Here is a 12,945-nt window from a genome sequence, read left to right on the forward strand (position 1 = left end):
CCCCGGCCGAAAAGTCATCGCTAGTCCGCGGGGACATTTAGGCACTGCGACTACTACCCTTGAGGAGAAAGTAACGTTGATTACATGGAAATGGTTTTGCCTTCGAGGGGGGACCACAATGAGTAGAGGAGGGGGAGGAGTGGGGGGGGGGAGGAGAGAAAACAGGGGAGGTGAGGTTGTTTGGTTATTGGTTGTGAGGAAACACTTCTCACCTCTAGCCTTTTTGCTCACCACGCCTCAGAGAGAGAGAGAGAGAGAGAGAGAGAGAGAGAGAGAGAGAGAGTCCTCTCTCTCGCGAAAGAGTCCCCCCCCCTTTACCACAGACCGACTCTGGGGCTGGTGGGGGAACAGAGTTCTGAAGGAAGTGGGGGTTGGAAAGAATTTAATTCATACTCCTGAGTACCTGATACATGCTACAGTGTTGCGTGTCGTTTACTTACATTTTTCTCCTCCTAGTTTGTTGGTTCCTTAATTAATGCATAACATATTATTGATTGCATGTTCTTTTCATATGTTCTTGAGTCTACCTATCAGTTTTATGATGTACTCTAGTAAGTTTATGATTTTGAATAACAAAATCGCATGTAATTATGTTGATTTTTCAACATAATAGCATAAGAGTAAACATTCGAAATGAACAAAAAAAATAATTAAAACTGAAAAAAAAGGAATATAACATAAATTTGATGTCTGAAGATACTGGATATACTATCACAAGTAACCAAAATACGAAGCGTTACAACTTATCTACAGTTAGAGATCGGAAAGATCGCTTACAAAAGATAACAGTCAAAACATCAGGCGAGGCCTCCATCAAAAAGAATATACACATTCTTTCCCTTTTATTTTACTTCCCAACGTCACATATCCCTATTCCTCGAGAAAGACGAGAACAGAGGTTGAATACACAGCGATAAGACAAAACGAAGCTCTTGAGAGCGAAGGTAAATCTTGCGAATGAAAGCTCAACTTGACTTATGTAATAAACAACGAGCATTGAATTTCGCAGACGTTATTCATTCCCGGTTGCGAAAGAGGACTCGTTTACGTAAACATCAAACACGAAGGCCGAATGCCGCTCCGAGGGAAGCGATAGAAGGATATCGTAGGAACGGATATGACACATTCTTGTTTGATTAAGGCTCCTGCGTGACGTCATAGCCTCATAGGTACACGGAGTGTCACTCCACTTCTAAGAAATGTCAAAATGCGGCGGTGAGCTAAATAGGTTAACTGATATATGTTACTTTTTCTTCTTTTTAAGGTTTAATGTAGTTACGGCACAGCGCTTCCATCCAAATATGAAATTAGGAATAGTTTAACCAGATCGCGAAGATTTAAGAGCCAGCGGATCTCATTACCTGATTATTGATACAGATTACATATACATATATATATATATATATATATATAGATATATATATATATAATGTATATATACATAATTTGCAAGGGAAAAATATTTACAAAACAACTTGATTCACTTATAGCCTCACCCAACCTTTTCATATTATCTCTCTCTCTCTCTCTCCCTCTCTAAATGTTTAACTATTCATCCTGAAAAAGTTGTAATATATATCGATTATGAAACCCCTTGGACTGCTTTTTCTTTTCTAGATAAAAACTCAGGTAAAAAGACATACAAATTTTGCTTGGTCGGTTTTCTGTTCTAGTTCATAAAGTTCGGTGCGTATCAAACTCAGTAGGATTAAGTTTTAAAGGCTTCTTCGCGATTCAGTAAGTAAACCTGTTAGAAGATATAAATACGAAATTTATAAGTTCAGCGCCATTCGTTGCCTACATAAAGGTCAAAATAGAAGGAGCTAGTTCGGTCTGGACCAGATTGAAGACTATAATAGTCTAGTTTCAACGTCGAAAGTGGGGACGTTCTGCCAATCCTCGCCACCCTCAGGTGATTGGCCACTTCAGTGATTAGGGCTTATGGAGGAATCACTCCAGGCCTCCAGTCAGGTCGCACAGATGTCACAACTTCTTGGCCAAGTCCTCCGCTCGCCGATTCTTATCAGACTTAAGACGCTGTTGCCCGGAGATATGCCAACGTCATTATCTTTATCCGAAGACCCAACCCATGAAAACGTCTTCATCATTCGCTCAATCAACAACGATACTGACGCCGCTTTGGTAATGACTTGTTTCCTGCTGCATCCCGCCCTCACAAGACAGTCAGTCACTCAGTGTCGTTTGAAAGCCATTATTCGCTCCATTCCTTCACTGTATAATGAATAGTACCTTATGAAACCGCGAGATAAAAACAGAACTCCGTCTTTGAAGACGAAAAATTTTCTATGTCATCGCTCCATCGAGGAATTGCGAGTTACTCTAATAGATTTCTTTAAAGTAATGGCATAATAGCCTGTTTCGAAAACCACGCCCTCTTGTGTGACGTGACGTCACTGTTCTCACTTTGCTCTTACATTACGACGTTCCTTCCACACCATTCAACATGACAAATGTAATGACTCCTTTGTCCCATTTCAAGAACTTATTTTCATCGCTTTGTTTTCTCACAAACACACGTCAGCAGAATATTATAAACAATTATTTTTCACCAAGAACTCTATGGGCTGACAATAATTTGGGTATGTCTTCGCTTTCCGTTTCCCCATTTCTCTTTGTGAGGCAGCCTTTGTCATTTCCCTTAGTGAAGCAGCCTTTGTCATTTCCCTTAGTGAGGCATCCTTTGTCATTTTACACTCACCCTACCCAGCCACATTTAACGTATAGAGAGCAGACGAAATCGACTGGTCACTGGTTCCATGTATAACGATAACACATGAGCCCCCTAATTGCCAATCCTCCAGACTTATTTTTTTGTTACGTACTTCACTGAGAACCTTTAGAAAAACAGACAGACAACATATGCGTAAAAACACTAATAATAGCCCCAACAAAAGAGTAACAATAAAAGAAAAGACTTCACGCATAATCCCCCAAGCAAAACCCTTCAGTCACGAGACAACGCGAAAATGCGAATAAATATCAAGATTATTCTTTTTTGTACGTCTTTGTGCCACACAATATAGCAGTTAAATGAATCATCACATAGGCCTGCTTGGCACTGATCTTCATTTATAATCGGGAAGACTGTATTCATTAAAATTGAAAGAGTCTGTTCGCTCTTCCGAGCAGATATTGATACACAGACTGAAAACCATTTTCAGTCTGTAAATAGGGTTAAGTAATCATAAACATTCAACTCTGCTAATGTGCTAATGGACGTACATCGTAACATCACTAAGTGAACGAGTAGAGGGATTTGTATACCTTAGGCTATGATGGCACAAGAAACAACTGCGGTGCAAGGAAAAGAAAAAAAAAAAGTACCAGCATTTCTGAAGTGTTACGAAATTTCTTCCAACTCGCAGAAAAAAATGAAGAAATATACAGTCTTCGTAAATAACGCAAATTAATTAATTTCCCGAACAGTTTTTACTACATTTAAAAAGGGCTTTACATTCATTTAGCGGAGTTACTTCGCTGGCAAAAACAGAGAGCACGCCAAGCCTGCCACCCACAAGAGACAACTGCGATTACAAAACTATGCCTTTAGGTCGTTAATTATCGTAAAGGTCGTTACATAAGAATAATACTAATTGGCAAGCAATTACATACAGTTTAAAGGGGGGGGGAAGTAGCACGGGAGAGTAGAGTTGAGCCTTTGAAGGTAACCTACGACATGAAGATCGTTGAGACTTTACAGTAAGTAAGGGAAGTACAGATAATGCCTTGTGTGTGTGTGTGAGAGAGAGAGAGAGAGAGAGAGAGAGAGAGAGAGAGAGAGAGATTACAATAAACTAATTGAAAACAGTAATTCCAAGATTTTATGATCGTTATGACACGCGTGGGCATGTAGTATGTACTATGTATGGATGTTTCTAGAGATAAAGAGAGCAAGCGCGAGCGTGCAGAGAGAGAGAGAGAGCGAGAGAGATTATCTGACTCCAATGAATACAAAGTTGCTATGCGTATCGAGTGAACTACATTCGCTACTAAACAGAACACTTCATACGCTGATAAATAAGGAGGATATACGACAATCGTTGCACCGACTCAAGGTCCGTATTGATCTGATTGAGGCTGTGAACGAATTTTACCCATGAATATATCAATATATCGTGTGTGGATCTGCAGACTTCACAACTGCATTGCTTCTGAGGTTTATCATGTGGAATGTTATCGTAAAATTTTACTTCACTCCCTGAGTCAGTGAAAAACTTTGAATCGAAATGGGGTAGATTACATTTCATCTGCGTTAATCCTAAGGTTTTAGTTACTGTACTTCGGTATCAATGAACGTAATCGTGATAACGCCAGACTGCGTCAACGTATCAATCACTCAGCTGCACTGGGAGAAACACAGAGTAAGCAAAACGTAACTATCTTAACTGCTAATGATTTTTAATTCTTTTACTCATATTTCTCTCTCTCTCTCTCTCTCTCCCACTTCCGTTGACCCAAGGTACACCAAAGACCCCAAAGATTTTAATTTCAAAGAGTTTCTTTCTGGTCACTGGTCCGTGCACTGGCATAAGCAATTGCACATAAATAAGCAGACATTTCCTCTCGGTGCCATCTAATACTGGGTCCCAAATCCTTCCTACCACAGTATTTTACTCTTGAGAGCGCTATATTTCCTTCAGTTGAAAAAAAAAACCTGTCATATACCCTTTATAAATACTTATATATATATATATATATATACTATATATATATATATATATATATATATACATATATATATATATATATATATATAATATATATATACTATATCTATATATTACATATACATATATATATATATGTATATGTGTGTGTGCGTGCGTGCGTGAGTAAAATTTTTACTTTATTCCAACGGAAAATATTGATCATCACAAGAGGAAATGAAGCGACAATGGGAGAGAAAGCGAAATCGATTTGGCAAATGAGTGAGTTTTCACAAATATTTGCTTTTGCAAACATCAGCCTTTATGAGCACGGCAGCGTGACTCTACTACAAGCTGTACGCCTCAATGAAGCTCGATACGCCATTATCAAGTGACGACCTAAAACAAGCTTTTAAAGGTAGAGATGATGAGGCAAAAGAAATTTCGTCGATGAAAACGAACACAGCCGCCAACCGAACGTTGTCTGACCTCTTTCTTGGTTGGCTCATTTAGCCTTGAAATCCATCTACAAGATTTACTTAGATGTCTCTTCTCTGCCCGACACCAATCGGGAGAGGAGGTCATTATAACCTCTCTGAACTCTGACATAGCTTTTTTTTTTCTTTTTTTTTACGAAAAAATTACAATGCTCAAATAACGTCTGCGAGGCTTATATTTCCTTGGTGAAACCGTCATTAGCTGTTGGCTTAGGAACGTACTTTTTGCGACATAAAGTTTATCAAGTGATTTGATACAAGAACTTTACGTTAATAAAGAAATCAACAATTATTCCTGTTTACAAAAGTAACTTCCACCCCCGGAGGATATTAATGCAAAATCTTACAAAGCATTGACCGATCTTTCGTTGGTAAACACAAATGATTCGACATATCATAATGCTAGTAAGCTGAATCTGTAAGATCTGAGAATTCACTAAAGCACGCCATGAACTTTTGAGTAAATGGACTCTAGAGCTACCAGAAAGCGAGCTAAGCGCACCTGAGTTTCATCAGGAAAGTCAGAATTAAGAGCAAAAGTGACTGGCATAAACGACGACTTGCAGCAAATACCTAACGGTTAACTGATATATTTCATTGCTCAGGCAACGCGAGCTTTATGGTACGCTTCCCTTTCATTCGGTTCAGAATGGAGATATGCTGCTTATGAATCACGCCTGCTAGAGCATAAAACGCCAATAGAACTTTGACGTCGACCCAAGATATTCCCAATAGAAACTCGATCGCAATATCAGTTTCCTACGCTTTTTGAGGTGACAAATTTCAGTCGGCGTTACACAAAAAGATACAGAACACCCAGATTTCATTTGCATCGATTTCGATGACCATGATGACTGACTGTCCTGCCAGTTTGTAATTCCAAATCAATCAATCAATCGCTTTCTCCCTCCATACTTTACGTTACGGTTTTTGATTTCTAATCATAACAATGATGTTTTTGAAAACTTAAAATCAAGTGCATCATATCGCAAAGTCAGTCAGTTTTCTCTTCTAAACATTCCACAGAGGTCCTGGAAATGTGAAAATAATAAGACACGGTCCACGTGGATCGTAAGGAACTAACTCTTTCTGGGAGGCCCAGTCATTTTCCGTCGCATTATGCGAAGACTTTCCAACAGCAACAAGGGCCGTAGCAACCCGCCGACTGTATTATGATTCCCCGAACAGGCACCGTGAGAAATCCATGTCGTTCGTCTTCTAAAGGGAGAGGGAGAAGACGAAGAAGCGTTACTTGTTTGTCGATAACGGGTTCGAGACTTTGGCGTCTGGAGCGACCATCCTAGCGGTATTTGGGTTGCGTTCAAGTTTAGCATCGATATTTTTCGTTAGCTGGCTACATAGTCCTTTATGATCAACATATTTTCTAGAGTTCTAGTGCAGGTTCTAATCGAAAGTAAGGATATTGTTCAAAGTGCGACAATTATCGCTCAGAATCCACTGCCAATCACAGCGATGTATTAGTAATAACATACGATGTCAAACGATCGACTGACTGGCAATTATACTAATATAAATTAGTGGTTCGTTAATATTACTTTTATCTAAGCACCATCATTATCAAATTGACATTTAAAAACCACCTTCAATAATGCACCTTCAGAAACTTGCTCCTGCTATCCAGACAGCGATGAAAATTAATCTCTACGAGACGTATGTCTCAACCATGAAAAAAAAGCAAAAAAAAAGCGACACATTACAACGCAGGTCTCTAAAGCCATTAGAATAATTGTAATTACGGGCGGTTGCGGTGATTGGATGGATGGCCCCCGACCTACATAAGCAGAAGCAGGCAAGCCCTGGCTTAACGGAGACTATTCACTCTTTCACTCTCGAACAGGAGTGGGAGCCAGGCTTGTTTTAAGGCAGCTGACTTACCTATCCACCAGGTGCTGTGGATTTCGTACTTTTTATTCAGCCTTCGAGATTTCCCTCGGCAAAGCCAGAAGCGGAAACTTTCATGACAGATGCGCGACCCTTGGAATGCCTTGTTGTCATTTGGGGTTTCCAAATTTAATTTTGGATTTCGTCGATGACGTGGTCTGCACATAGCAACTGAAACTGCTTTTCTGATTGCACGTTTCTGCATTAGGCTGGAATCGATTTTGTAATTATGGGGTGCCCATTGTAACAATTATTTAATACAACGGCAATGATCAAGTGACACTATACATTTAAACTACATGAAAAAAAATAAAAAATAAAAACTCATCTGAGCCTGAACTACCAACCCGAGAACTTTACAAAAATGTTCAGAGAAGGCAGTGAAACATTCACTAATCTAAAATCTTAATTTTTCTCAGTCGTGAAACCCGATCATGAAAATGCAGACCAAGAGAAATAAATGTCTGTCTCGATTAAAAGTCGTCCGGAATTAGAAATCAACAATACTCTGACGGGTGAGAGGAAACAGGTAGGTAGTAGAAAGGGCACCATTGCTTGTCTAAATGAGCTTACCTTAGACGAAACTAAGAGTGTAGAATGCTGCGATTGCCCCTTGATGAAAACCCTTCGGGTATCCCGATTCAAGACGAACCGGCCACTTTCAGAAGAAGAGAAATTATCACTGTACTCCCTCCATGGCGACGGCGTTGAAGTCACTCACCTCCTTTTCGGGACTGGGGAAAACTTTTTGAAAGAACTCGCACTATCGCAAATCTCTGTCGGGGACACTACTCTCGAAAAACGGAATTCAAGAAAACAGTTTTGGCTGTCGAGCACTGAATGAAAGCAGTAGAAACGGCAGAGGAAACGGTAGGAAAGTATAAGGGAAAAAGGGCGAAGAGGCCAAATAAATTCGAGGAGTAACGGGTGTTTACACTCGGGTTTAGTGAGAGAGTTCAGATTCGGTGTTAATACACATCCACCTTCTTCGGCGACGTCTCGGCACAGACTGCGTGTCAGGAGCCTCGCCGAGTCTTTAGGAGCATTAGGGAAAAGGGGCGGGGGAGGACGCTGCCTGGGAAGGGGGAGCCTTGCAGGTAGGAGTCCTTGGAGTAGGGAAGGTGTACCTTAGTCCTCGGGTGTGGGTAATGGAATTGGTCACTCACCACCTGGCACACAGACATGCGTAGCTCAGGTAGGACTGAAATCACTCTTCGCATCGGAACAGCACCGTAGATTCTTGTGAAGATCAGGTTACTACTGCCACTGGTCGTGAGAACTGTATAATGTATTGATCGTTCCAAACATGCGTTAATTTGCCTTCATTATAGAATAATATCTACGCATGTATGCAATACTGTATGCCAACGCAAGTGCTAATATATAAACCAATAGTAAAACTAATTTCCTTTCGCTCTAAAAAATATTTCTTTCCAATTCTACCTAAATTCCGAAGTCATATTTTTAAAAGCCATTTTAATTCTTATGTCCTTTTTTCGTGTTCACTGAATTAGACTTTTTTTTCTTATCAAGGGCATACCCGAGACCGAAAAAGAACTGAATGAAAAAAATAATAGGTATCTGGTTAGTCATCATGATGAAGGTAAATAAAGAATGTCTTGAAATCTGAACTGTTCGAGCATTTTCTTAAATAAGGAAGTAACTTATAAGATTTCAACTTACAATGGAAGATCCACATATAAATGAACATTGCTTCCACAGAAAAGATTTTCTAACATTAGGTTCAGTAGGTTTGTGGTTGAATGAAAACATTGCTTTAAGTAAATATTATTTTGCGATCCAAACGAACACAATTGACAAATACCCAGTTGGCGGGAATTCCGTTTTCTCTTACCGTCAAGTTTCGTTACGGCGGAAATACACTTTACTACTACCAAGAAAAACATTTTTTTTTCTCTTCCACCCATAAAAAAAAACAAAATACAAATTCCAATTCACTTTCATCAGGTTTTGTAATACTGGAGTGACGCAAACGGAGTGTCCCTTGAATCCTCTTGGCCATGAAAATCGCCTACTCAACTTTCTTTGGCTGGGAATCCCTTCCCTTCTGAGTCAGTGATTGTTCCACCTGAGGTCAGGAGACGGTGTCCTTAGAGGCTTAGGTCAAACGCTGCCTCTTTAGACGGAGGCCGGCCCAAACCTGTTTCAGCTGAAGATGAAGTTATTCCTTCTGCTTTTTTTGTTTTCTTTTCTTTTCCTTGACTTTCGTTCTCCGAAACTACTTATGTTAAAGTAAGTTTTGTTAAGATTACGGTTCGTTAATTATGAATCATTTTATATTCTTTCATTTTTACATAGTATATTTTTATTAACTAGTTCAGTCAAAATTTAGGCCTACCTGCTCGTTCTAAAACATATAAATTTCCTTTTCAATTATTCAAATTTTACTTTCATACTGAAATCCAATTATGTTTCACAGCGGATTATGTTCGGTAATCAACTCTGAACGTGTGAACTACTGATGGATGTGACCTTATCATTTGAAATTGTTCAATATTGTCAATGGTAATCACTATTTCCAGTCATCAAAGATCTTTACTCTAAAGGGTTAACCTGTGGCTCAATTTCTTATATAAGTGTTCAAGTTCGTTTAACATGATATAATCCACATTCTCAGTTTTAGAATAATATTTCCAGTCATTTCAGACAAGTGACCTCAACCTAGCCACTGGAGGGAAGGTGGGGAGCAAACCCGCTTCAGTGCTGGTTCCAAGCCCGGATAAATAGGGAGGGTTGAAGTCAAAAAAAGCATCTATCTTACAGCATCTGCCAAAACCAGTTATTAAATGAGCCGTTCAAAATAGAAGCAGCTGGAGAAGGAGGCTCAATAAAAACAGTGACCCTGGCTAAGGATTGGCTGAGAAGAAGAATAAGAAGAAGAAGAAGAGCCCCAAACAACGAACTGACACTGACACCGCAAAATTAGGTTAGAAAAGTGTTGATGGAGCACCTACACAAGAGCGAGAAAAAGAGCAATCATCACCTGTGTTTATATAAACAATTATGTGTACTAGTGAATCAGTAACTTCTGTATTGATTTTTTTCCTTCATCCATCAAGGAAGTAAAAATGAAAAGGTAAACAAAGAACAAAAGGCTTAGGGCCCTTTGTATAATAAACTCTCCAGGCCGTGACGTTTCATTCTGTTTGCAGGAGAGAAACGCTCTGCAACGTAAGCGTAGTGTTGCTAGTCAACTGAGATGAACGTTTCTTTTCGTACCTTTCTTTTTCTATCGAGGAAATGTACGAACACATTTCATGGATGTAAACCTGCTCTTATTGAATTGCGCTTCCTCATTCCTTTTGCTTGCTTGCTAATTTAGGAAGATGAACTTGATATTCATATGGATAGAAGATGAACGCTTATCCCTATCCTTCCCGTGGTGAAAGTGCGAAACCTGAAAAAAGGTCTCTCTCTCTCTCTCTCTCTCTCTCTCTCTCTCTCTCTCTCTCTCTCTCTCTCCCTCCTCAACCGTAGTTATTGGAACACAATGCTACGATTATAGAAAAATCGTTACAGCGTCTCGGATCATTAAATAAATTCTTTACGCCTCCAGGTATGCATAGAAGAGTAGATACGACTTACTTAAGGTTTAAGGTTTTGTGCTTAAAATATCTGCTTTTGAGGTATCGAATGCAATACAGCACTGACAAGGAATGCCATGTGTAAGTGTTGCACTTGACCTAAAACGTTATCGACGCGTTTGAATAATGAATGACACTTGATACTGAATGACATTACCTGCGATGTGTAGCTGTTTACCTGCCACGCAGAAGGACTTCTACTAAAACTTTCAGTGTGTCTGTCAAGAGGTAACACGTGTTGGGTTCTATATAGGTCAGTAGGATAAGAGAGAGAGAGAGAGAGAGGAGAGAGAGAGAGAGAGAGGAGAGAGAGAGAGAGAGAGAGAGAGAGAGTGGAATTGTACTCAGATTTTCCTTAATCACGTATTACGCAAACATGTCCTGTAATTTATGGGAGAATAATCTCTTATTTGTTGGGATCGGTTTGGTCGCTATCGAGAAATACAGTGATTATTCTATTACACAATATCATAACAGAGTAAGATCAATGCTGGTCCCACGTGTGCCGTAGTATGGGGAGTCTTCCCGCATATGTTATAATTATGGTTTTAATTTACTAAACCCCGACGATTCAGAGAACTGAAAGCGAAACATTACTTGTAGACGTAAACAACGTAGCCGCAATCAATCTGTATTCTCTTACAGTTTTCAAAATATATAAATCTCTGCGGATTGCCTTTACTGTTTCCAAAGGGAAGGTTTGAAAATTTGTGGCGCCTCACCCCCCACCCCCTCCCTCTGCTTGCAATGACCATACTTCTTTTCTGAAAACTAAGTTTGCATTTCTGAATTTGTACCTATAGTTCTATTCTACTTCAACAGAGATCTCTCGCATTCACAATTGATCCCTGATCCTCTTTTCCTGCAGAGAGCAACCAGATTTGCCAAACAGCAGCACCAATATGCAGTCAATGTTTAGCCTCGCTGTCGAATTTCCCAGTCCCTGGGGCCCTTTATTCCTCACACCGTTGGACTGTAGAACATTCAGTCTCCCTGAGGATGTTCCGCAATTGGAACCTCGATAGTTCATGCAAAGATACGATGCATTACTACCCTACAATAATTCCCCTTTTACTTCAGTAGCTTACTCATATTTTTGTCTCTTTATCAATTAATTCATTTACTCATATTTTTGTCTATTTATTAATCAATTAATTTATTCATATTTTTGCCTATTTATTAATTAATTCATTTTATAATAACTGATCTCTTCTTTCTGTATTTCATATTACATTTTATTATTTCTTTCAAATGAACAGTATATGCTTTGGGTTTAGAATTTCAAGTTAATGGCCCCTGTAGTTTTGTCCCATATGAATTGGGTTCTTCTGAATAATAATAATAATAATAATAATAATAATAATAATAATAATAATAATAATAATAATAATAATAATAATAATAATAGTAACAACAACAACAACAAATTTAGAATTCATATCAAGATCGTCTGCGAAACGCGTCTACTCTACTGATGAATGCATTCTTTCTTCTAAAGCACTGTCTAATTACATGCAACAGACAAGGTTAGGGAAGTAGAAAGGTGACCCTTCACTCTGGTTCTTAAAATAGAAACCCCCCCTCCCCCCCCCCCCCCCCCCCCCCCCCCCCCCCCCCCCTACCCCCCCTCCCCCCCCCCCCCCACCCCCCTCTTTCTTCTAATGATCATGCCATCACGAAAGATCTTGAGCAGGACGATTTCCTGCTGTAACTGGTAACATTGTCGGATGTCCATTTCGCATATTAATAACAGACTCTCCCTCCCGGACCTGAAAACGTGCCAGAATGATGCAGTTGTTCTGCCGTGAACTGAAAAAGTACTTTCACAAACCCTTCCATCTAATTGCCCCTATTCCACAAATGGTGCGACAAATCTGTTGAGTTATCTCGCCTTTCCTGTAATTCTGACGTCTGTATTTATTCTCTTCTCATGAAGACAGTAACGATATCCTGTGGCTCTCTCAGAAATTTCCTGGTGTATCCAAGTTTATTTACAGGAAGTTTAAAACATTTCAGAATTCCATAATTAACCATGACCAACATTCAATTCTCCATCTGAATTCACAAATTGTCTAGTTCGAGGTGTAATTATAATCTTTAGGCTGATTCTACACACACACACATAAACACACATTTACATATGTATATACATATGTAGATGTCTGACTCACATCGGATCAGAAATTTGTTTTTATGAAAAACATGCTCATGTGTTGGTTAGTTAGACATACATGCCTACGTACATAGACATTAATACACACACACGCGCATATA

At 39.4% G+C, this 12,945-nt stretch overlaps 1 protein-coding gene across 2 annotated transcripts in view; it reads right to left on the reverse strand.

Moving 5' to 3' along the window:
- The window catches only part of LOC135223929 (patched domain-containing protein 3-like), a 151,412-nt gene extending 143,323 nt beyond the window's left edge, over positions 1–8,089 (reverse strand). For both annotated transcript variants that reach the window (XM_064262881.1, XM_064262888.1), the window contains exon 1: positions 7,640–8,089. The gene's annotated coding sequence lies outside the window, so the exon portion shown is untranslated. The remainder of the gene's footprint in view (positions 1–7,639) is intronic.
- Between the last annotated feature and the right edge of the window lie 4,856 nt (positions 8,090–12,945).

The sequence above is a fragment of the Macrobrachium nipponense genome, chromosome 20 (assembly GCF_015104395.2).
Source record: "Macrobrachium nipponense isolate FS-2020 chromosome 20, ASM1510439v2, whole genome shotgun sequence".
Classification (NCBI taxonomy): Eukaryota; Metazoa; Arthropoda; class Malacostraca; order Decapoda; family Palaemonidae; genus Macrobrachium; species Macrobrachium nipponense.